Genomic DNA, 26,195 nt, shown 5'->3' on the forward strand with positions numbered 1-26,195 from the left:
GGGCCTCAGTTCAGTCCCTTCAGTGCCTTCTTGGTTCAAGCTCTTGGTTCAACACCCGACCAGTGTGAGGTGTTGAGCCCCTGGCCAGGCTGGGGCCAGGCAACTCCCTGCCTCCCCCCTGCTCCGCCCCCCCCCCCAGCCGCCGCCGGGAGAACGTCCCTGAGACAGCAGAGGTCTGGGGCCCAGGGCGGGCATCAGACGCTGCTCTGGTGCTGGAAGGTGGAGGAATCATCTTGGGGGTCTGTGGGGTTGTCAGAGGCCGAGGACTGGCTGGGCAGAGACGTGTCGAGGGCGTCGGGAGTGCCCAGTGGGGGTCTGTAGAGACAGCAGGCAGCCAGGAAGCAGAGGAAGCCCAGAACCTTGTACAGAAGGCCGGTGGCGAGCAGGTAGCGGCTCATGGCGGCATTCTGGTACATGAAGCAGGCTCCCTCGGTGCCACACTGCTTCTGCCACAGCAAGCAGGCCTTGTCAATCACCCAGCCGAAGGCAATTGGCCCCGGGATGCTGCCTAGAGTCCGGACAACAACCCACTGGATGCCCAGGGCGAACGACCTCTGCTGCTTGCTCACACACCTTCGGGCTGCCGGGGTCCACGGCGGCCTCGGCCAAGCAGCCGGCGTAGCAAGGGGAGTAGTAAAGGACCCCATCGGAGCCGCACACGGGGCTGTAGTGCTCAGGGCGGCAGCCACAGGCGGCATTGCAGGGGGCCGTCAGCTGTGGGGGACCTTCGGCTAAGGGGTGCCCATGGTAGGAGGTGGTCACACCGGCCACGGGCACGTTGGGGCAGCGCAGGACGAAGACAAAGACAGCCAGGAGGCTGATCAGGGAGCAGAAGAGGCAGAACCTGACAACACCTGAGCCTTGCAGCTTGAACTTGTTCACCAAGAAGCCGCCCAGGAAGGTACCACCTCCGCCTGCGGGCACCACCAAGTAACCAAACAAGGTGGCAGCCTCCGAGGCACTGAGGCTGAGCTGGGACTCGAGGACCTTGGGACCGAAGGTGGACATGCCAGCGATGAGCGTGGCCTCCATGGCCCCAGCCAGGCAGAGCAGGGTGAATGTGGGGTTCTTCAGGAGCTGCCAGACGGAGAGAGGCAGGTCTCGAATGGTTTTCCCGAATTTAGAGCCAGCTTCGGTCGTGGGGCTGCTGTCCTTGAGCTGGTGGGTTTCAGATGTCCTCACGACCACGTAGCACTGCGTGCCTGGCAGCTGCCGCGGGTAACCGAGGACTGGAATGGCGGTGAACAGGGCGGCAGCACCCGTCCCCAGGAGCCAATCCACCAGGCGCCGACCCAGCGTGGGCTCTCCGTGGTCAGCTCCATCCACTGCCCCGGCTCCGTGTAGATGTTCAGCAGGGCACCGCCCACCAAGTAGCTGGCCGCTGGGCCCAGGATGGCCGCCGTGTAGAAGATGGCTATATAGACAGGTGAGTGGCTGGACTGGACGTTCTCGTCCAGGTAGGTGACACCCAGCATGTAGAGCGGTGTGGCACCGACACCATGCAGGAACTGGCCCAGCATGAAGACCAGCCGGTACCGGGACAGGCCCAAGGCACTAGGCACGCAGGCTGCGCTCTGGATGCCCGTGCAGGTGGCCACGTCGGCCGCTGCAGCCTCCACCCTGTAAGAGCCCGTGGTGAAGTGGGGCAGGGCGAAGATGAAGGAGCCCAGGCCCATGAGCAGCACGCCCCAGCCCAGCCAGCGGGGCTTGTGGCCCGAGCCGCCGAAGTAGCTGACAAAGGTGAGGCAGAGGCAGGCGGCGATGTCGTAGGCCCTGGCCACCAGGCCGCTCTGGTAGCTGTGCAGGTCGAAAGGGGCGCTCGATGGAGGTGATGACCGTGTTGATGAAGCCGTTGACCGTCATGCCCTGCAGGAAGGAGGCCAGGCTGAGGAAGAGCAGCACGCCCCACGCGGTGTTGAAGGGCTGCAGGCACTTGGGGCGTGAGCGCCCACCAGCCGCAGGCAGTACCCGGGGGCTCCATGGGGTCGCGATGCTCCTTGCCGGCCGGGCCTTGCTTCCCAGTCCCTGGGCAGCACGGGGGCCTGCAGCAGGGGTCCAACGGGCAGCCACCCATCGGTGTGCTCAGGGGTGGGCACTGGCCGGGGGGCGTGTTGTTGGAGCCGGCGTCGGGGACCAGGCTGGGGAAGGTGAGCTGGGGCGTAGAAGTGAAAGGCTAGTTCCCCGTCGGGTGCTGGGACATCTTGATGCCAGTGGCTGAAAGCCGAAAAGAATATCAAAAAGGGTAAACCTAGACATCAATGAAATAAAAAGCAAACACAATGGAGAAAATAAATGAAACAAAATTCATTCTTGGAAAAGATCAATAAAATGAATAAGCCTCCAGCCAGATGGATCAAGAAACAGAGTGGCCTCAAATGACAAATAGCAGCAATGACATCACAACAGACCCTGCAGAACTGAAACTCGCAAGGGAACCGCGAGCATAAACCATGCACTGACCCATCTACAGATTAGATGCCATCAGCAAAGTCCTAGAAAGACACAAACTCTCAGTGCACACCCACGGAGAACCCTGTGTCCAGTCAAGGAAGCTGGCGTGAGGGTTTAAAGGGTCGCCATCGAGAAAAGCAGACCTACGTGGCTGAGCTCTGCAAACATTCGGGAAAGTAAGAAGCGCGGCTCTATCCTCTGCCACGAAAAGAAGAACCGTTCTTCCATAAAACAGGAAGAAGCAATTTCTAGCTCATTTCGTGAGACCACCGTTACTCTGGTAGAAAATTCCAAAGCAGCACGCCAAGGGGGAGTTACAAGCGTGCATCACTAGTCATCATGAACACATAGGCGAGATTTCATTACAAGATACAAATAAAACCGAGTCAATGGAAAAGCGGTAAGGGTGTGGACAAAGCCGGATGTATCCCAGAAATAGGAGGAAGGTTTGACGTCCCAAACTCAATATACGTGAGAGGGGACACCGTGAAAGATATTCCTCAGATGCAATCAGACACCTCGCAAAACTCCTCTCCCAGGTTTAAAGGGTCAGGACCCTTGCTCACGTGAGAACTCAGAGGGCTGGCGCCGTGAATGTCGGGCTCTGCGTGCGGTGAGGCTGGAAGGGAAATAAGGAAACCCGAGTTTCGAGAAGAAGCTAGTCTACAGGGCCAGCTATAGACATACGTAGTTACCTATTCTGTGGTCCCGTTTTAGCAAAATAACTGTCGCCATGAGTGCAGTGCTCCATTAACGACCCACCTATCGGAGACCAAAAGGTCGATGGTTACTTCAACTGGAAGCTGAGAAGAAGGCTGAGAAACTAGTGTGCTAGGAATGAGGCAACCAGAACCTACAGGGAACGGGGATCTGTGAAAAATACACCAAACACCGCTGAACAACTCAGATAAAGTTGTCAACCGGGAATCCAATTCGTGGCGTGCACTTTCACAAAAACAATGGAAGATAACTTTTATCAATATATAGTTAAAATCTATCAATCAATGCAACTTCATATTCATAGCAGCCATTGCCGTCAAGTCAATTCTGAGTCCTGAAAGTTGACCAGATAGATCGCTTCCAAATTTCTTGGTGTAAATGAGCGAAGCGTCCAGTTTTACAGCATTTTGGCAATATCTCCATTGGTGTTTCATCAGTACCCAGGGCCTTGTTTATGCCACGGTCTTCAGTGCATTGGGGTCCCTTCTCCAGTACTGTCGGTTCTTGATCACACACTCTGTAGAACTGGTTATTTGGGTAGAGTGAGTGCTAGTCATAGGCATTCAAGGTGTCAAATTCATCCTTAATCTGGTCCCTAGATTCAGCTGGGATATGAGAGGTCTTCAAAAGGTTTGGGGGAGCGGGGAATCAATTATCTTTTCATTTCATTTTCCCATGAACTTTTTGAAGCACCATCCTTCCTTCCATTTCAGGTCATTCAAGGTCATCCTTCCATTCATGGTCATCCTTCCATTTCAGTCAGCTTCCACTTGAACTTCACCAGCTGTTAGGTGCTATCCAGTCTACAACCCACAGCAGCCACCTCAAAGTGCACCATCAAGCGGTCTGGTGCAGCAGAGCTGCCCATAGAGCGTGCTGTTTGATCTCCTGACTGCTGCACCAGACCGCACTGATTGGAGAGCCATGTGAAGTGAAGTCCGTGATAGCTTCATTTTTTCCTCCATGTATCGTGATGCAGTGTGAGCATTTGGTTTCTTTAACTGAGTAGCCACCATTGGTGGTCCGATTGTCCATTCTGCACTGAGGCCCTGGTTTGGCTCTGACTGGTAATCATGGGTTTCTCTCTCAGGATTTACCCAGATGGTGGTGTTAGGCGCTGTATAGTGTTCTGACCCACAGTGACCCTGTGTACACAGCACGAAACACCACCCAATCTGGCACATCCTCACACGTGTTCTCAGGTATGAACCCAAGGCTGCAGCCACTGCATTTGACTCCCTGCTGGTGGTGTGGTTAGAGATGGGCTTCTCCGTGATCCCAGTAGAAATGGTTCTGAAAGGAGGAGGAACAAATGTGCCCTACGTAATCGACAAAGGACTCTCAGAATCATGGTGAGAAGTGGGAAATCCAAACCCCGAAGCCTGGTGGCAAGGAGCTCCCTCTGACAGAAGGCTGCCCACCAGAGACTCTGGTGATGGAAAGCAGGTCCCTGGTAGTCAGGGGGCAAGAGTGGGGAGGGGGGACTGGGAAGCAGAAGGGTGAAGTCATGTCCTGAGGTAGGACAATGTTCTGTTTTTTATTGTAGTGGCAATAACATCTCTATCTACCCATCTATCAATCTATAAAATGAGCTTCAAAGGTTCGTGCAAGAACAGAATAAAAATGCGATGGAAAATGTTTCACAAGCTCCTTGAAGTCCTCCAGTATTGGCCACACCTCATAAAAGGGCACAGTTACAGTGGGCGACTGCCACGGTTTAGGAAAGCCGGTTGCACCGGTGAGGCTCTTGGTGGCTAACCGAAGGATTGGCAGTTCCCACCCTGCAGGTCCCCAGGAGAGAAAGACCTGGCAGCTGGACATCAGAGGGAGGCAGCTCTACTCTGTCTTCACGTGACGTTGCTGTGCGTTGGGGTGGATTCAACTGCAACAACATCATAACCCATTCAACGTCCCTCAGAAGGCCTGACTTAAGTTCCAATGCCCTCTTAGGAATAGCTCCCAATTAAGTTCCAATGCCCTCTTGGGAATCGCCCCGGATGCTTGGTGAAGCCGGGAGTCTGTGAAGGAGAGAAAGACCGCAGCAGGGAGGATCGATACAACGGCTGCAGCAAGGGGCTCAGAGGTCTCAGCAATTATGAATGAGTGCAGGACCAGGCGGCGTCAACCTGACGGCACCCTCATCTCCCTTCTAGGGCGCTCTTCAGGGCACTTTCCACTGCGGTGAACTTGGGGGCCAACCTGTCCCGTCCTCTGCCTAGGAAGTCAGGAGATGAGTGAGTGGTGCAGAGCAGTGACTCCCCACCTTCCTCATGCCATGCACGACCTTCTAACGCAGCTCCTCATGTGGGGGTGACCCCAACCATACAATTATTTTCATTGCTACTTCATCACTGTCATTTTGCTGCTGTTACAAATCGGGTGACCCCTGTGAGAGGGTCGTTTGACCCCCCCCATAGGGGTCGTGACCCACAGGTTGAGAACCACTGGAATAGAGTCTGCCCATGTGCCAGGAGACTTGCCTCGTGGAGCAAACCCTTCGGGTTCTAAGAGGTGACTAGAGGCTATTTTCAGGATGTTCAGTCCCTTCATGAACTAGGGATGTGACCCGTCTCCGGAGAAGGACAAACAGAGGGTCAGTGGCAAAGAGGAAGAAACTCCATGGGGCGGGCTGACACCATGGCTCCGACGATGGCATTCGCTATGGCCAAGAGTGGGAGGCTGGCACAGGACGAGGCAGTGTGTTAGTCTGAGGTCCAAAGAGGCACCATGGGTCAGAGCTGACTCAGCAGCAGCTCACAATAATGAGAACAGCCCATCGCAGTGCCTGGAGGAGGACTCTGGTCCCGCTGCCAGCACCTCTTGCTGCCTGTCACCACCCATCGTCTCCCTGCTGGCTGCCACCATGACCATCTCCAGACCCAGTCCTTATCCCTCTAACCCATTTTGTGGCCCTCAGATTATTCTAGCCTAGGACACTCCTATTTTATTCCCCCCCTGCCCCGCTAGCTATCTGTTCACAAGCCCCCCACCCCCCTGTCCTTCCCTTCTTCTTTTAAATACTATGGAGACTTGTCTGTTGCTGGGATACTTGAAGCCATCCCTGGGATTTTAAATGCCAGCGGGACCTCTGGGGGTGGATGCATTGAGGCTGAGGTTCCAGACCTAAGAGAGAGAAACCAAAGCCTGGTGATTCACTTCTGGAAGTTACTCAACAGAAACCCGCGGAGTCACCGGCTTTGGCTACATCAGCTGTAGGCATCAGTCACTTCAGGAACACCATGCTTGCTGCAGTAGCAGCAGGGAGGCAGGAGAGACCTTAGGTGAGATGGACAGCACGGCAGCTGCAAGGGTAAACTGAGACACGGCTGTTGCTGGGAGGAGACATGAGCGGGGTGGCCTTGCAGTCCTCTGCACATTAAAGCAGTTCAATGAGGAGGAGCAACAACAACCGCATATCTGCTGTCAACTCTCAGTTGTGTCAACCTGGCCACCCGCGGTTCTCCATGCTGGAGAACTGTCCTCCGCTCTGTGATGTGAGGTAACTAGCCCGTCTGTTGTAAACCCGTGCCTCCGTCAAGATTCGACACAGTTATGCTCTTGAACAAGTAGGCAGAGATCAGGGGGCACCATGTCTCTCTCATGCCAAGCAGCCAGAGGATGCCAACTTGGTCTTCCTGTTAACAGGTGAGCCCTTCACCAGTGCTCCACCAGGACCCCTGGAGATTGAACATAAACCCAAACTCACTGCCATTGAGTCAACGCTGGCTCGCACCGACCCTGCAGGACAGAGGAGAACAGTTCCTGTGAGTTTCTGGAGTAGAAAGCCTCATCTTTCTCCCAAGGAGCTGTTGGCAGTTTTGAACTGGCAACCTTGCGTGTCACGGCTCAACTCATCACCACCACAGTGCCACTGGGGGTCCTTGATGGAACGTCGTTCCTCTGTGTTTATGATCTTGATGACCTTTAGTCCTCAAATCTGCCATGTGCCGGACACTGCTGCTTTCCATATGCTATTGCACGCTTGGGAGGCGGGTGGTGCCCGGTTATACAAAAGAGGAAAGTGAAGTCAGTAGGTTCGGCTGCTTGTGTCTTTTGGACCCAAGGTCTCCACACTGAGAACCTCCTAGACCCTGGAGGAGATTGGTGCCAAGACACATGAAGATCTATCTGCAAGAGATGTGGGACCAAGAGATCTTAGAAGGAGACACGGATCTTCCCCAAAGCTAAGAGAAAGAGAACCCTGAGCTTCCAGCCTCCTTCCTCTGAGAGAACAGAGCAGTCGCCTGTGAAATCTCTGTGACAGAAGCTCTGGAGAAGCCAGAAAATGCCCGTGCATATTCATCTGTACGTTAAGCAACCCTTCGGCCTCTCCTTCCTGCTTCCACACGCGGACTGCCGGAGAGAGCGGGAGTGGTGGGTTGGCCGCCACTGTCCAGTGAGGAAGGCTCCACTTGGGCAGATCTGCCGTGGTGTCCAGCCTTTGGGCCACAGGTCGGTAGATGGATTTCTTTCTGTGGTCAAGTGTCCTACTTAGGCCAATCCATTTGGAAACAGAGTCACGCACTACCAAGCAAAATGGCTTATACTGACACTTCCATGGGAAGAGGACTCTGAGCAAATCCTGAGTGACGGTCCTTTCCTTTCCTCAGACCCGAGTCAGACATCACGGGGGCAACGCAGAAAGCACTGAAAACCTGGTTTGCTAACCCAGGCACGACAGCCCCCGAGAGCCATTGCAAGCACTCCCAGGGAGACTCCCAGTCCGGGCCTCCCTCCTTCTAACCACCACGACCTATTTCACACACAGTGTCAAGAGCGCTAGTTCCAGCCCAGACGCTGTAGCCCGTGGCTGTGCATGGTGCCGCAGCGAGGGGCAAGCCGAATTCCATGGCCTGAAAGGATGGCAGAGTTTAGGACCAAACAAGGTCTTCATGAACCAGCAGTGCCCAGGCCTGGGGGTCAGCGGGACAGGTTGTCTGGGGATGGTGACAGTCTGCTGGGCACTTAGCTCTCTCTCCAAAGGCAAAGGCTCGGGCTGTGATGACAATCCGGATTGTCATTGATTCTGGGATCTGGGCACTTTGCATGCAGACAGCTGCCATGCACCTTTCTCACACATGCTTTGAAATGTGACAGCCACTCTGTGGGGTCTGCCACAGGTGCAGGAAGCAAGTCCTGCAGGGAAGACTACCTGGGGAGCCCGCACCATAGCTTCGCCACCCCCGTGCCTCTGTGACGGGCGTGGGCTCCCCCAAACATGCATTGTAGAGAGCTAGCAATCCAGTATTCCTATCGCGGCAAACAAGAATAACCTGCTCACGGGCAGCGTTTATCATCTGTGACCCGGGAAAGAACAGAACTATGGCCGTGCCGCCTGGCGGGCAAAAGTGCCCAACCCAAGCCGTGGTGACTTCCATGGCCCCACACCATGCAGGGAGGAAGCTGGACCGCGCCGGAGGAGGAAGGGAGAAGAAGCGCAGCCTTTGAGCGATGGCGTTGGTGGAAGTGCTGAGTGGTCACAGACATCCAGAAGAACCAACACCTGTCATGGAAGAATTGTAGCTGACAGATTCCTTGGAAGGAAGAATGGTGATGCTCTGTTGCAAATACTTTAGCCAAATCATCAGGAGAGACCAGTCCCTAGAGAAGGACACCATGCTTGGCCAAGGACAGAGTCCCCCCGCCACCTCCCCCCAGGAGCTGGGTCAATGTCGTAGCTGTGACATTGAGCTCAAGCACAGCAGGGGCTGGTTGTGAGGACAGGGTGGGACAGGGCATATGACCCACAGGTGGCATCTGACAGCAACACCTGTTATAATCTAGCCAAAGCCTCCCTCCTCTGTTAGTGGTTGAGATGTCTGTCCCACCGGCTCCTGTTCTGTACACTGCTGAGCTCCTTGGGTGGAAGAGCGGAGCGGGTTGGTTGGAAGGAGGAGCCTAAAGCCACTTATCTAAAGGAACCCAAACCAACAAGGGAGGCCACCCCAGCGGCTGGGAAGCAGGGAGGTGGCCACCCCAGCGGCTGGGAAGCAGGGAGGTGGAAGCACAGGAAGAAGGGAGCAGGGATGTTCCTGGGGTTCTTCGTTTACACGTAGGAGTAAAAACAGAACCATGTTCAGCAAAATCTATTTGCGTCTTTTTTCAGAAAACTTGCAATCAACATCAGACTCACATAGATGATTCCACTGCTTTTATGTGAACAATTCATAATATCGAAGAGGGTGTGGGAAGCTTCACTGAGTTACTACTATGAGCTAGCTGCCTCCTGAAAGAGAGACTGCCTGGTAGAGTGGTTTTGTTTTCCATCGACTTGAGGGCATTATCAAGTGTATTAGCTTGTCTCAGAACCAATCCTCAAAAATAACTTATTATAAGTCCAGTGGCAAGTAAAGGGGCTACCTCACCTGACCCATCCCTTCCTGGGACCATGATGGATGTTGTTGTTGACTTTCATGAAGTCTACTTCCAACTGAGCGATACCAAACACAAAGGCCGACAACACTACTGTGGTAGTTACATCATCTGTTGTCAATTTGAGACTTAGGAGTGAAGGGGTGGAGTTTAGCCTGTCAATCAAGTCACAGCTTGATGACCTCATTTGGAGGCACTAAGGAGATAAATAGCTCGTTGGAGGTAGATACATGCTCACTCCATGTAAGGCATTCCTACTGACAAGACACATGGAGCTGCCCTAGAGCCCTGGAGCTGGAGAAGCCACATGGAGACCCCTGCCAGTGCTGAGATGCTCCCACCACCACTGAATCCACAAGATTTTCCACCCACTGGCCTGTGAGCTTCCTGCATTCGGCATCATTGCATGTGTTGCATGAGTCTGAAGAGGACTTTATAGATTGGCATCAAACATATGGGCTAATATCATACTTATGGGCTTGATCTGGGCTGGGATGTTTGCTCAATATTCAGTTGCTCTCGTATACAAAGCTCGTTCTTATCCACAGATGAGGGTCTCTGGATTTGTTTCTCTAGTCCACCCGAACTGACACAAAGACCCAGTCTTCCGTGCTGCCCAGCACCTGTGCAATCCACAGGGTTTCCACTTGCTGACTTGACACAAGCAAGAGAAACTCCATTTTGTCAAAGAAATGTTACTTAGCATTGCTGAGTCACGTTTGTGCAAGTAAATATCTCACAAAGGGCAGAACGCACAAGCTGACGCCATAGTGACGTAAGCAGAATTTTGTATTTCAATGTATAAAAACCCTCCAAGTGGTGGACGAGTTTCAGAGCCTCTTTGACAGCGAAAGGACTCCAGGTTGCTCCAGCTGTCCACTGGGCAGGTAAGCTACCTGTGATGTATTGCCCGAATGGGTGACTGAGATTGAATTTGAAGTGTAAGCGTGCACCCTCGGAGAATGGACATGTGCATTCAGCCTCATAAAATGTCTCTAGACTTAGCTTTTTGTGTGTGCTCGAGACACTGACTCTCAGAGTAATCCACGTTGGTGTGGAAACCCCTGTGGAATCCGCCCACCGGGAGAGCAACACACGGTCTCCACTGACAAATGGGTGGTGGCTGCTGTGGAAGCCAGGAATTGAACCTGGCCTTCCCCCAGGGAAGGCGGCATCCCACCACTCCCCCATCACTATCTGTACCTGCATGCAAATGTACCTGGTGCAAAATGCTCCGGAAACCACAGCTGTTCCACCGAGAGGCATCCAATGCTGGCCTTCCGCATTATGCTCTCCTGAAGAGCTACTTTATGCGCTCAACCTGACGGTAGCAACTGGAACTTTCGATGGGACGTGTAGGGACAGGGGTGGTGTCCGTGGGAGAGGAACAGTGGAGAAAAGGAGGTGAAGAAAGGTGCACGTCTTGAAGGTCATGTGTCGCGGACGTGTGCCTATAGAACTTCTTGACCAGCTGTACGTCCTACTGCGTACATTTTCCAGAAAGGAAAGAAAGAGTTTTCTGTTTGGTATTTCTGCAGGTTCCCATAGGAGTCCGATGCCCACACTGCGGGTCCTAAAGAGTTCATTTATTTAACTTAATTCCACACGTGCAGCCCAGGCATGCCTCCCCCACACGTGGTGTGAAATGAAACCACTTAACACTCACCGGCTGCCTTTAATGAGTGAGAATGCGGGCGTCAGCTTTAGTTTCCAAGCCGAGCCCTTTGTCTTGAGTTGGGAAAGCTTAGCTCCTTTGAAGCCCACCCACGGAATGTGAGCGGCATGTTTTCCTCTGGGGTCCTTGGCCACTGTGCGTGGTGAAAGGAGAGTCAAAGATGTAGGGTCCGTGTCAAACGTCGGCCAAGGCCCTATAAGGAAGAACAAGATGGGACAGTTCTTGTCCTCAAGTTCTCTCACCTGACGGCCCCTCCCTGACTCTCACGGCAATCCCATCAACACCGCAACGTCTCAACCAGGGAAGGTGCACAGCTTCCACCTGATCCCATCTCCCGGCGGGAAGAAACTGTGGACGTCCGTGGAAATTCCCGGACAGACTGCACCTGGACTTCACTCCCCCGTGAATCTAATTTTGGAAGGGAATGCGCTCTGCTGGTACATTTTCTCGGTAAGTCCACGGAGCGCGATGTAATTCTAGTTAGCCAGACCGAGGCTCCGGGGTCTGACACAGCAGACCATTGGCTCTCACCCTGTGCAGGCTCACACGGGCATGGAGGTCAGCCTCCTCGTGCTCACTGGGGACTACTCGGAACGTCCCCGGGAATCCTGGGGCGTGAGGAGGCTCTCAGTGTGCTCCCCTGCCTGCTGAAAGGCGGGGAGTTCTACCCCCACCCCACCCAGAGGTGGCTTGAGTAATGTCCTGGTGATCTACTTGTGACAAATCAGCCACGGGAATGCCTGCGCAGCACAGTCCTGCGCTGACACGCATGAAGCACGTGGCGGCATGGCTACTGGACACGCTGGAGTTGAGGCTGAGGAGGAGCATGGGTTCTCCCTGGGACGGTGGGAAGGGCCGTGCCGTGGTGCAGCAGGTGTGGGCACGCCCTGCTGGTGGGAGGATGCCTGGCTCTCTCTCACTGCTTGTTTCCGAGGAGCTTGATCCACGCGGGACTCCTTCAGCAGCCGGAATAAGAAGAGAGCGCGCCCAAGGGCGAGGCTACTGGAAGAATCTCTGAGAAGGAAGCCCCCGGGGACCCAAATGCCCTACTCCTCTCATTCATCCAGAGGCGTCCTGGATGGCGGGCGGCTGTCCAATGGACGCCCGGGCATTGGGCCCTTTTAAAGAGCTGCCTAGGAGAGATGGAAGCGTAACAGCAATGAGCACACTCTGCACAGATCTTTTCAACGTCTTCCTGAGCCAGCGTGGCATGTTGAGGACGAAGGGGCATCCAACCCAAACCATCATCTTTACAGTGGCCCCGCACACACGTGCCGTTGGACCAGAGAAGAATCAGCGCATGGAATCGTGGTGCTGGTGGAGAGACTGGAAGTACTGTGGGCTGCCAGAAGAACACGCCTTAGAAGCCAGGATGGTGAGGCTTAGCCTCACGTGGCCGACACTTTGGGCAGCTAGCCACAAGGTCAACATTCAGAACCTCGAGCCACTCTGTGGGAGAAAGGCAAGGCTTTCTACTTCCATAAAGAGGTCCGATCTCAGAAACCCACAGGGACAGTTCTGCCCTGTCTTATAGGATCACTGTGTGTCGGAATTGACTTGATGGCAGCGACTCTTTTTCCCAAGACTTTGGACATCATGTTATCAAGAGGGACTAGCCCCTGGAAAGGGCCATCATACTTGGTGGCTACAGCCATGGGCGCCGACGTCACAGCAGTTGGGAGGACAGTGCCTGGCCTGAGTGGGCAGGGTTTCCTCTTGTGCGTAGATAGGGTGGAGGTGAGTCTGAGCGGACTAGACAGCACCTAGTAACAACACCACCCTTTGTGTCTATTGAAATCAGAGAACTAGACAGCGCCCATCTCCCACTACCAAAGACTCTGAGAGGAATCACGTCTGAAGGCCCTACATAGAGAAAAAAATGTGGAGCAAATCTAAGTCATTTTAAGAAATGACCAGACTTGCAGATGAATAGAAATCATTACGATCCTCAATCAGCCTTCAGGTCTGGGGCTGAGCTCACTCCCGGCTCTCCATTCTCCTCCCAGCAGTAGACGGGCCTAGATGAAGAACAAGACCAGGGCATGGCTGCATAATTCTAGGGACAACCAGCCCCACAGGGCCGGCAGGGCAGCATTGGCCGGGGAGCAGAAAGGGCTAGAAAAGAAGGGTGGAAGAGGGAGACACAGAGAGGAAGTGGAAGGAGTGATGGTGTGCTGTGAGTGTTGGGAGCAGTGACCTGAGACAAGCTGTGTGTGAGCTGCTGAGTGGAAACCACATTTTCTCGGCAAATTTCCATCTGGATCCCAACAAAGAATTGAAATCAGCCGGTAAGGAATCCCCAGTAGCAATGCTTCTTTACATGTGCTCATCCATGTGCAGACAAGTTACTTCAAGTCTTCATGAGCACGACGTAGAGGCCCGCTCTAAAGACTGGTGAAGTGTGCTCATCGGGTCACGTGTGCCCCATGTATTCACACAAAACACAAGCCCATCCCTGCCAATGCCACCTGATCATGCTGCTTCCTTCCCTGAGGACACCCCTCTGGTCTCCGACTGTCCACGTCGTGGAGAAAACAAAAATGAAGGAGGACAGACCACTTGCTGTCTGCCTCATCCCCGAGTCAGTCATTCCCCACACCTACCCAACATGCTGGCAGATGCCTTCCAGTAGATTCGAGTGCACGGCCATCCATGTCAGAGCCGAGGTCCCCGCTGGGTTCTCCAGGCTGTCATCTTTACAGTCTTTCTGAGGACGAGGTGGTGGGTTCAAACCACCAAACTCTCCATTGGCAGCTCCCGCACTGCCTTAAGGTGTCTTTAATTGTTCCCATTCCTGGGCCCAGTGCTGCAGCTATGGTGTCGCTCCGTCTCCTGGAGGGCCTGCCTCGCCTCTGCTGCCCCTCTACTCTACCGGACACGAGGTCCTTCTCCGGGGACTGGTTTCTCATGGCAGCACGCACAAAGTCTGGAAGACGAAGCTCGCCATCTTTGCCTATTTTCAAAGCCCGACTCACCAGGAAACGTGTCTTCTTTGTTCACATTGTACTTCTATTGGGACCCATGGAAGGAGAAATCCTTTAGATCTTTCACTAAACTTCCACATGATGGGAATATTGGCAGAGATATCGTAATCGACACCCAACTACCAAGTGTACTCAATAGCAATGGGCACAAGAAGATAAAGGGTTCTAAAAATGGATTGTACAACGCTTCTGGATATGATTGAACTCTTCATTTGTATGCTATGTAGATTGTGCACCAACAAATATAAAAGAACACCGTGTCTGAATCTGCTCATGTGATGGGGTGTTTCTGAATTAACTCATCCCAGAGCTGCTTACTGGTCCCCCAATGAACTCTTCTCCCTGTGAAAAGACCCACACAGGATTGGTCAGGATACACTGTTGTTACAAGGTACTGTCGGGACAATTTGGATCAGAGCAACATCGTGTGACAGAGGACAACTGCCCCATAGGACTGCCTGGGTGGCCATCTGTACACTGAGTTCTTCCCAGTGAAGCCATTGAGTTTGAACTATAGACATTTTGGTTACTCTGCTAGAGCTTAGCTGTTGTAGTACTGGAGGGTGTGTGTGTGTGTGTGTGCGTGTGCGTGTGTGTCAGAGTTCTCCAGAGAAACAATACCAGGACACTTATGATTTTATATGTGTGTGTGTGTAGACAGGTTTATACAGCGAGAAGGAATGTAACCGCTAATTAGTCCACACAGCAGTACAGAGGGTTCAGTTCAACTCACTTCTGGGGAACAGTTAATATACTGAAAGTCCTTCAACTCACCTGGGCTGGTGGGTCCAAGGTCAAGGAAGCAGAGAGCAGAGTCCTCCCTGAAGGAAGGCAGGCAGAGTCTGCCCGCAGGCAGCGGGCAGCAGGGTGGGTCAGCAACAGTCAGTAGCTCGGGAGCTTAGTGAAGGGATGTCACATGCAAGCAATGCAAGGGGACACCAACCTCAAGCTCAAGCAATGTACACACCAGCAGCGTAGTGAAGCAGGTCTCGAAGGAGCCTCAAGCTCTAGTGACACGATCCATGGGTTGGTCTGGCCCACAGCTAGTGTAGCAAACAGGTTGAGGCAGAGAACTAGCTAAAGCAGCAGCACTCACACTCCAGTGTGCTCCGATCACCAGAGAGCCAGAGAGAGGGGCGGGCCTTGCAGAACCATTTATCTCTTTGTCCTCCAATAAAACTGCGACCTGATTAATCCCACATGTTCCTATTGGCCGGGTTGGCACAGTAAACCTAACTATCACTATAGATATAGATACATCTCCTCTCCCGAGACCTCGCCCCATGGCTAGCATTTGAGAATGATCAACACTGCTTTCTAACAAGCACCATTAGCTGCTGATCCACTTTGACACCTGGCACCCCAGGTATCAGAACAGAACTGAATTCTACCATGTGTTCCACGGCTAATGGGCTCAAACCTACAACCTCCTGGTTCTCAGCCTCTAGTTAACCACTTGTGCCATCAATAGCAGGCGTTTGTTAAAAGGGGGCCCTCGTGGCCCAGTGGTTACACAGGTTGGCTGCTAACTGAAAGGTCAGCCCTTCAAACCCACCAACTGCTCTGTGGGAGAAAGATGCAACAGTCTGTCTCTGTCTGGCTTACCGTCTGAGAGGAGTCAACTTAAATGTGAGGTCGCTGAAGAAGCACTCCAGTAACACGAAGCCAGAGATCAAAGCCTGAAATCGCTTACATTTATTTGGATTTCACCAAGGGGATATGAGTGCTTTATGATCTTTGAGAGATGATGCTCTACGATCTTCATATAATGGGTCTGTCAAGGCGCTCTGTCTTACTTAAATTCCACTGATCCTGAAGAGAAAGCTGACATTCTCATTCCTTACCTGGCTGTTGGAGCCGAGTCAGTCACAACTTTATAAAGGAGGTGTGGCTTGCCTGGATGCTAAAATTGGGGAGTCTGTCCTTTGCAGCACTGTTTACATGTCAGGGTACTTTAAATGCTCATACATTTCACATGTGGGAGCACACCCGCCCACACCAGCACAAGGGTGAGTTGACTGCATTATTCCAAGTCCCCCTGCCCTAACTCACACCGCCCCCACCAAGGGGGGGGGGTTGGTGAGCCCATTCCTGGAAGCACTTCCCTCTTTGAAGTATTTTGATGGGATTTAAATCAGCTAAATTGTTTCTTGGAAAGGAAAGAGTAACAATAGATGTTGACTTGCCTTGTTCATCCTATGTGGTCCAGCACAGACACGAATGGATAAAAGCAGTCATAACGGGATCCCAACACAGATGGTCTTGGACCAAGGACAAAGAAAAAGTGAACCAAGTCCAACCAACCATGCGTGGACATGTGGAAACCATGCGTGGATATAGCTTGAGTTGCATGTGTTGCCACCAAGAATAAACATTTTTAAAAAGCAGTGCATTTCTGGTACAAAGAAATAGGCGGGGGGGGTGCGCAACCCAGAATGGGTAAAATTGGCTGCAGCTTTCACCCCTGGCACTCAGACATTAAAAACCAAAAGGGGATCATCCTCTATCCAATGACCTATTTGCACACAAGAGTCAGAGAAGGATCCAGTGAGGAGCTAATGTAAGAGACAGTACCGGTGAGGCCGTCGGATTGGGTCCAAATTTTGCCTCTCTCGGGGTCTTGGATCTGCAAACGGCTGCAGTGTGGTTCTGTGCACACACAGTGTCCTCAAAACTCAGGTTTGACTGTGTTCGACCTGAGATGCTCTGTTCAGATTCTCGGCACCATTTAGGGACCAACGATTACAAAACATTGCGGAGTGGTGATAGTAAATGCTGGAGACTGGCAAGCTGTGTGTTCCACGATTTATTTTATTTTCCGCTGGGCCTAGACTCAGCAAAGCACACCGCGATTCAAACATCCCTCCGGGGACAATTCAGTGGCGTTTGCTCAGCACACCCTGTACCTCATGCTGTCGTTCCCATGCTTCAGCAGACTCTGCCACCTTCACAGAGTCCACTGTCCTCCAGAGTTCCCATCGAACCTTTTGAGCGGCTGTTGTCCATCTGATGCCATGCAGCTCAGGGCAGACATCGCTTACCAGTCCATCTGACGGCCCTCTGTCTTCAGGAAGACTTGGGGGCTACTTTTGGTTTAAAGGTTATTGCTTAAAGATTACTTCAGGGCAACGGTTGTGAGGGCTCATCTGGTGTAAGATGCCTTGTGGAAACCAACGAGCGGGTACTCTTACTGAGGCTGTGGTGATCGATGGTTTGGGGGTTCACATCTACGACAGGACAAACGAGATAAAGAAGGAAAGGGGCTGCCTCCGCGGGCCCTCCGTGTCCCCTCCAATATAGTCACAGAGACCCTGGCCTCAGAGGCAGGAGACCCTCAGCATGCTCTGAGCAGCTAGACGCTCTGGGAAGTTTTGGTCCCTTTCATACAGACACTGGCTGTGGCCTTCAGGGGGCGGGGGGGCAGGAGGAAGAGGGGTGAGAAGACACTAAGCTTTCAATGGATAAATGGAGCAGGTCTGTCCTGGAGAGAGAGAGCCCCCGTTTGGTGCAAGCAGTCAACACACTGGGCTGCTAACGGGAAGCCTGCAAGCCCGGGCACAGCCGCAGAAGCCCCGAGAGAAGGCGTGGGCGTCAAAAACCAGAGCAAAACAAAATGCAGAAACAGCCATGGAAAACCCAGCGAAGCCCAGGGCTACTCCGACACTCGTGGGGTCGACAAGAGCTGGGGTCCACGGGTAGCTTCTTGTCACTTGAGACGCCACCCAGCACAGCCATCCTCATAAATGTCTCCCTCTGGTGATTAGTCTTTTCCTAATAACATCCGCAGGTTTTGTTTTTCTTATCCAAAATGTAAGCACATGCTTTTTCTTTTAACAAAAATTGCATCTTTGCTGTCGTTATCTTCTTCAACCCGCTTACTGTGCGCATCTTTGTCTCGCCGAGTGTCCCCAGCAGTAAAGAGGGAAACTCTGCTCTGTGCGCACGGACAGGTGGAGACTGGCCTCGAGGTTTGATGAACTCCCCAAATAGCTCAATAGGGTTTTGAACACTGAGGGCTGGAATTAGCCTCTAGGAACCCAAAGTGCACGTCTCAAATCCCACCAATGGATGGAGGTTAGGGATGACCGACAGGATGAAATTATCCCGAAAGAGATGGTGTCGGACCTCAGAATTTATAAGCTCACAAAGTAAGACAGGCAGCGTGGGCACGAGGCAGGCGGTGAGAAGGGATGGGGAGCCACAGCTTGTCCAGGACCCAAACCGAAGAGCAACTTGAGCTTCCACTCAGGGGGAGCAAGGGTTAAGCTCAGGACTCCTAACTCAGAGGCTGGCGACACAAGCTCGCCCAACAGCTGCAGGGAGAGAGGGCTGGCCACCTGATCTCAGAAAGAGGCCTGCCCTGGAGCCCTGTGGGGCAGGTCTGCTCTGTTGCTCGGAGTTGCTGTACGTCAGAATCAAACTGACGTCAGTCCACCGCCACCGCCACTCCCATAGCCGTGTGGGTGGAGTAGTGGCGAGGTGCCCTCAGTCTGATCTGACCCACCGCAACCCTGAGCACAACGGAATGAAACTGTGCCCGCTCCCGCCTCAGCGCCCTTCATAGTTCTTCCTAAGCCCGAGCCCATGGTTGGCAGCCTTCTGGGTCAGTCCTTCTCTCAGGACTTTCTTTGGTGCTGCCCCTCTGCCTTCCCAAGCAGGATGTCCTTCTTCAGGGGCTGCTTTCTCCTGACACCGTGTCCAAAGTGTGAGACAAGTGATTCCTAAAGAGATGGTGTCAAACCTCGGAATCTACGTGCTCGTAAAATAAACTGGTTTGGGTGTTCCCAAGGATGTGCGGTGGGGCGGGAATGACAGCTTGCCATCCTGGCCCCGCAGGGCCACTGTGGCGGGACTTCCTCTTCCGGTGACACCAGCCGGAGGCACTCAATGCGTTCTTAAGGGAAGAATGTGATTGATTCTTGATAAGTTCTGTTTCCTCTGAACCCTTCCCGGGCTGTGTGTATGTAGTACTTGGGACTGAAATTGAAAAAAAAAACCTCTCTTGCTGCAACTCAGCGCCGGAGTCCAGGGTGCCGTGGCTGCTGGGAAGAAACCAGGGGAAGGAAGGAATTGAAACCAGACTATTGTGCTCCCCTTGTATCACAATCAAAGCGACCAAATGTGTGCAGGCATCCAGTCAAAGCACACCACCGCCTCTCCCTTACTGAGCTAAACCCTCCCGGCCCACGATGGGACCTGTGGACGGTTTCAGGCCTTAAGATTCTCTAGAGCACTGAGCCAAGACCTGCTCGGACGGACTGGTGATACAATAAAACACAGAAGGGCTCCGAATGGGAATGCCATGTCAAAGAGAAGTGGCATTCTGCTCGCAGTGGCCGAGGGCCAAAGACCCTTTCAAGCACCGCCTTTGTTTTCGTTTCTCTCTGTTCCCCATTAACTGCTGCACGCTTTGTTTAAATTAAAAACACAAAACACCTCTCATCTGCCAGTGGGTTTCTGGGTCTTATTAAGACCTCTCTGCGGACTCACGGATCCTGGGTGGTGTCGTGGTTATGTGTTGCGCTGCTAACTGCAAGGTCAGCTGTTCGAAACCACCAGCTGCTCTGCAGGAGAGAGAGGAGGCTGGCTACTTCTACCCTGTCCTATAGGGTCGCTGTGGGTCGGCGTGGGTTTGATGGCCGTGAGGGAGGCTGTGAGGTTAGTCAGCTTAGGGGAGGAAAGGCCAGTGTCCTAGTAATGTTTTTCCCCAGATGTACTTTCCTTATGTCCCTTGTAACCAAGGAGCCCGGGTGACACAATGATTAAGTGCTTATCTGCCTTCCAAAAGGCTGGTGGTTCAAACGCACTCAATGGGTCCTCGGGAGAAATCCCTGACGGGTTGTCCTGTATAGATGGCAGCCAGGGAAGCCCAGGGAGTGGGGGTGGGACACTTGGACTTCATGGCATGGGTCTCTTTCAAGCCAAAGCTGGCATGACGGCAGCCAGCCACATCCCTGTCTATATGTATTTCACTGCATGTAAATTTCAATCCATCCCAACTCTAAATGCTCTGGAACGGGCTGAGAGAGGCCAGGACACAGGTGGTCATAGATCCCGGATCAAACCCAACCGTGGTTCAGAAGTCCGTGGACATGGAGCTACGTAATCAGTCTCCACTGCAAACAGAACGGCTGGTGGTCTGACTGCACCCAGAGGCACCTCAAAAGACAAGTCTGGGGATTCACAGCCCAAAGCCAGCCATTGCAGGTGCCCCAGAGCAGAGCTCTCCACTGAGACATCGGGGCGCCCGTGGGCCGGCACCTTTCCAGCCGTGACTGTTGCTTCCCTTCCCTTCTCTGTTTCAGGTCTGACCTGGAGGCCCCGGGCAGGGAAACATTGGCACGCTCAGCTACAGGCATACAAAAGGGCCATTTGAGGCCCAGAGGCGCTGCAGTGCCCACAAAGCAGCCACTGAGGACCCTGCAAATGGACGCAGTTCTCCGACCCGCCTGGGGGGACAGGAGTCAGCGGGCTTCGCTCAGGGCCACCGGTGAGAGGGAGGGAAGGAGGTTCACAGCCACCCGTGGCCTGCTTCTGGGGGCGCTGGCTGGGACTGGGGACATCCTGAGAGCTCTTCCGGCCTCTCAGGGAAGACAAGTGGGAGAGTGGGGAGCTGAGGTCCCACTCTCTCAGCCCCATTTAGGGTTAAAGAGAATCACAGGTTCACTGTCCAGTGGGGAGAAACCAAAGCCCCATTGCCCACAAGGGATTGGGGCCCCTTTGGAATGAAGTCCGCTGCTTTCCCTTCTGCATTTAGGCCCTCAAACTATGGCCCGCGGGCCACACGTGGCCCGCCGAGGACATTTATTCGGCCCGCCAGGTGTTTTTCTCCCTTTTACTTCAAAATAAGATATATGCAGTGTGCATAGGAATTTGTTCATAGTTTTTTTAAAAAAAACTATAGTCCGGCCCTCAAACGGGTCTGAGGGACAGTGAACTGGCCCCGTTTAAAAAGTTTGAGGACCCCTGGTTTAGGGCCTGGGGGGAGAGGCACCATCTAAATGCAGTTCAAGCTGGGAGCCGTTTCACACACACGGGCAGCAGCTGCCCAGGCTGAGCAGTGGCTCAAAGTGACCCCTGAGGGGAAAGCCTGCCCTCCGGAGGGATTATAGGGATGGGTGAAGGTAACTCTGTGCTGTGCACTGGATGCCCATTGGCAGCAGGGCACCGGTTTTCCATTCAACAATTCAGGACCGCCCATTCCGTGTCTTTTACAGCCATCCCCTGGGAGTGGGAGCAGGGCGTCTCTCACCCCACTTCTTCCCTGGCCTTCCTGTTTCCACCCTTCTGAACTTTGTCCTCAGATACAGGCTGCCCCTTTGGTCACCCATGGCTGATGAGTCTAAGGTGCCCGGCAACATTGTTCCCCTTAGAAACCCGTCTGTGGGTGCTTGACCGTGGAACCACAGGGGTGAGTTCGATTCCAGACCCCACGGGTGTCTGGAGGGTCCCAGCAGGCCTCTATCTGACCATGGGGTCTAAGAGGGGGACAACAATGGCAGCGTGTGAGTCAGAGCAGACCATGGAGAGGAGTCAGCTGTGGACGCGGGTGGCTTCCAGAGAAGGTGGGGCACTCGTGATGTGAAGGACTGGCAGCAGCCATCAAGCTGCATCTGACTTGCCAGGACCCTGTGTATGTCCCTGAGGGTCCTCAGGAAACAGGTCACCTGACCTTCTTAAGGAGCATCTCTCAGGGAGCAGCAGCCCTCTCTGAGGGCTCCGCCCTGCAGCTGTGGCTCATGGTGACCCTGACAGCAAAAGAGCGACCCGCTTCCTGACCCCAAGCCATGCTCACCCTCGCTGTTCCATGGGAGCCCATTGTCACGGCCACTGTGCAAATGCGTCTTGTGGAGGGCTTTCTTCTTTCCCAGCACGACGTCCTTCTCCAGGGACCGGTCTGTCCTGATCTCATGTCCGAAGCGCGTGCGAGCGCGGGAGCAGCCGTCTGGCTGTACTTCGGAGACAGATATGTTTGTTCTCCCGGCAGTCCGGGGTATTTCAATACTCTTGCCCAGCACCCTAACCCACATGCCCCGGTTTTTCTGTGGTCCTTCTTGACCATGCCCAGGCCCCAAGCACCAAACTCGCTGCCCTCAAGTCAATGCCGACTCCTATAACTCTGTCGGACACAGTGGAATCGCCTCTGTGGTTGCCAAGGTTACCAGTTTCACGGGAGCAGCAAGCCCTCTCTTTCTTCCATGGAACCGCTGGTGGGTTTGAACTGCCGACCTTGTGGTTAGTGAGTTAGTCCGGGTAGTCTAGAGAAACAAATTCATAGACACATATATGTGTATAAGAAACAGCTTTAGATCAAAGAGCACTTGTACATTAAGAAAACATCCCAGCCCAGTCCAGATCAAGTCCATAAGTCTGACATTACTCCATATGTCGATACTAGTCCATAAATTCTTCTTCAGACTCACACAGCCATGCAATGATGCCGAATGCAAGAAGACCACAGGCAGGTGGGTGGAAAGTCTTGTGGATCCAGTGGCGGTGGAAGCATCTCTGAGCTGGCTCCAGGGCTCTGGCTTCATCAGCTTGGCCCCGTGTCATGTCAGGAGGAATGTCTCGCAGGGAGAGTGTATCTGGCCTTCAGTGAGCTATTTACCTCCTTCACCCCTCCCAATGAGGTCAGCAAGCTGAGACTGGATTGACAGGCTAGACTCCACCCCTTTGCAAATTGACACTAGATGACGTAGCTGCCACGGTTAGCAGCCCACCCAGGAACCCACTATGCCACCAGCCCTCTTCATGCATGGCAGATGGTTAGAAATGCCACGGAAACCAAACCCACCACTTTCTAATGGATCTGACTCATAGACAGTGTATTGATTTGTATGGGAACAAACAGCCTCGTCTTTCTGAGCAGCTGCCAGTGGACAAGCAGGTGGCAGCTCAGCCCCCAGGGCTTCTTATAAATGCTATCTCAACCCAAAACCAACCGCACTGCCATTGAGTCGATGCTGACTCATGGCAACCCTACAAGACTACCCTATACTGGTACCGTATGAGGTAGAACCGCCCCTGTGAGTCTCTGAGACTAGAACTTTTCATGGGAGTAGAAAGCCTCATCTTTCTCCCAAGGAGCTACAGCTGGCCTTTCAGATCGCAGCCCCACATGTTACCACCACGCCACGAGGGCTCCTTTCAATGCCATCGGGGGGAGGGGGGGATGGGATTGCTGCATCCTAGAATTTCAGAAGCAAGATCTTATTGGGCGAGGGGAGATCACCACTAGCCCCTTCCATCTGAACTTGAAAGAACAGGGGTATTTGACTCCTCCTTACGAGAGCAGGCGCCAAATCCATTGTTGCCAACTGGATTCCAGCTCCTCTCAGCCCACGTGACAGGGTCACACGGCCCCACAGGGTCAGTCCTTCCAAGGTCAGGGGCCAGGCCGGTCTCCCTCTGGCTCAAACTGCCCAGCGGTTGGTTGGAAGCCCAGCAAGGAAGCCCCATGTCACCGGGGCTCCTCTGCACGCCCCCACTTGTCCTTAATGCAGAGCCTTCTGGAGAGAGACCATTGTGGACATTGTTAGCACTGATGTGATCAACTTGGTATGTCCACGTTGATGACGATATTTCCCAGATGAGCGCTGGGAGATCAGAAATGACGGGGGGCCTGGAGCTCGCCCCTTGCAGCTCATTGAGCCACCCCTGGGACCTTCCCACGCTGGTCTCCTCCCCCGTCCCCAGGGATGGCTTTCAGAGCTAGAAAAGGTGTGCTGTTCTTCTTTGTAGCCCTTACACCCCCAGCAATAAGCCACGCCCCTACAGCCCAGCCCATGTTTGCTGGTGGATTTAAGCAGTAGTGAAAGGGCCTTGGGGTATTGCTACCAGAAAACCTCAACCCTCTGCTGGGGTCTCTCACTGCTGAGCCAGAGCCAGTGGTGGCTCAGAGGCGGGAGTCTCGTCTTCCTCGTGGGAGACCAGGGTTTGATTCCTGGCCAGTACAACTCACCTGTGTTCCCTACCCCCTCGGTCTCAGCTTGTGTGTTGCTACAATTCAGAATAGCTTTCAGCAGGGCTTCCTGACTCAGCCAGACTAGGAAGGAGAGACCTGGCAGTCCACTTTCCAAAGCCGGCCTGTGTCACCCTTACAGATCACAATGGCCCAAGCCATATCTATCGGGTGGGGGCGTGCAGGACTGACTAGCATTGTGGTCTCTTGGTCTTGGGGTCAGTAGTCGTGAGTCGGGCGGGACAGGCTTGGTCCCCGCCAACAACAAAAAACTGTAATGGCATTGAGCAAGGACCTCTCCCAGAGTAATCAGTATCTGTCAGTCGTCTCGAGGGTCTAACTCGAGGTTCAGCACCGCCTGGGCCCAAGAAACACAAAGGGTGCCCATCTTAAATTCAACCAACCAGAGGAGGAGAGTGAGAGCGAATCCCCTTCTCCCCCTCTTGCAGATGGGTGGGACCATATCCTGCTAATGTCCCAGTAGGAGCCTGGTGGCACGGTGGTTATATGTTGGGCTGCTATACCCTAGGTCAGCTGTTCAAAATCACCAGCTGCTCTTTGGGGAGAAGAACAGTCCCTGCCTTGGAAACCCACCAGGCCAGTTCCGCTCCGTCCCGCAGGGTCCATTGGGTTGGGGTCAGCTTGGTCACAGTGCACTGGGCTTCTCCTCTTCCTTTCTCCTGGGACGCCGTCAAGCAATGAGCACGCCTTGGGGAGCTGCTGCCAGGGGTAGGCGTCCTCTGTGCCGGCCAGGCGCTGTGGAGTCGGTTCCCACTCCAGGGCTTCAGAGTAGATCTGTGCCTGTGGGGCTTTCCACGGCCGATCTTTCAGAGGTAGATCACCTGCTTCTCTGCACTGCGGTCTCCATCTGTTCAGTTTGCCAGGGATGCTGGCACGAGCAAGATAGATGCCCTGCCCTCAGGAAGCTTGCAGTCAGCACCCAGACAGTTCCCATGCCCAGTGATCACAGCTTTGATTAGGGGGCCCCAAAGGCTATGACAGGTCCCCCGCACCCCTTCTACCCTCTCCAAGGTGCACTTCATCCAGCTGGGGAGCCAAGGAAAGCTTGCTTGGGGGATTGGAGGCTGAAATGCCGAAACAGAGACAGGATCAGCCAGAGGCGGGAGAGCCTGGGTCTGGAGAAAAACAAGGATGAACAGTGGATTCCGCGTGTGCAGGTTCCTTGGAGACTGGGAGAAGCATTTCGAGAGCAGAGACGCTGACAATGGATGCACTACACCCCGACGAGAGGACAGGCCTGGCTATTGTTCTGTCCACATTGTCAATTCCATCTGCGGTGGCATGGCCGAGGAATGGGCGCAGCAGGGATGGGGGGTTGCCGAGAGGGGGAGCATGCGACCGCTCGAGGGGAGGCCGTGCTGCTGGAGGAGGAGGAGGTGGCCCTCTGCGTTCACAGATTGCTGGCAGTTGCTGTCCAGTGTCGGTGAGTTGGTTCCGATGCCCAGTGATGCCCGTGTGCAACAGAACAGAGCGTTGTCCAGTGCTGCCGCGTCCTCACCCGCTCCATGATGTTGGACCCCATGGTTGAAGCCAGTACGTTGGTTCATCTCACTGAGCATCTTCCTCCTCCTCGCTGACCTCGACTTTACTACGCAGGACGTCCTGCTCCGGACATCAAGTCTCTCCTGATGTGCATCCCAAGTGCATGAGACCAGGTCTCACCACCCTCACCCCTGGGGCCTTTCCTGGCTGCACTTCCTTCAGGCAGATGTGTGCATGCTTCAGGCAGTCCGTGTGTGCTAGTCTGGGTAGACTAGCGAAACAAATCCATGGACACACATGTGCATAAGAAAGAGATACGAGAGCAATTGAACACTGAGAAAAAAATCCCAGCCCAGTCCAGATCAAGTCCATAAGTCCAATATTAGCCCATATGTCCAATATCAATCTATAAAGTCCTCTTCAGACTCACACAATGCATGCAATGACGCCCAGTGCACATGATCACAGGCCAGTAGATAGAAAGTCTTTGGATCCAGTGTCATTGGAAGCATCTCAGCGCTGGCAG

At 53.7% G+C, this 26,195-nt stretch overlaps 1 pseudogene; it reads right to left on the reverse strand.

The window, feature by feature from the left end:
- Positions 1–194: 194 nt before the first annotated feature.
- On the reverse strand, positions 195–22,232 carry LOC142461576 (solute carrier organic anion transporter family member 4A1 pseudogene; annotated as a pseudogene).
- Positions 22,233–26,195: the final 3,963 nt, after the last annotated feature.

This window comes from Tenrec ecaudatus, chromosome 11, assembly GCF_050624435.1.
Source record: "Tenrec ecaudatus isolate mTenEca1 chromosome 11, mTenEca1.hap1, whole genome shotgun sequence".
Lineage (NCBI taxonomy): Eukaryota > Metazoa > Chordata > Mammalia > Afrosoricida > Tenrecidae > Tenrec > Tenrec ecaudatus.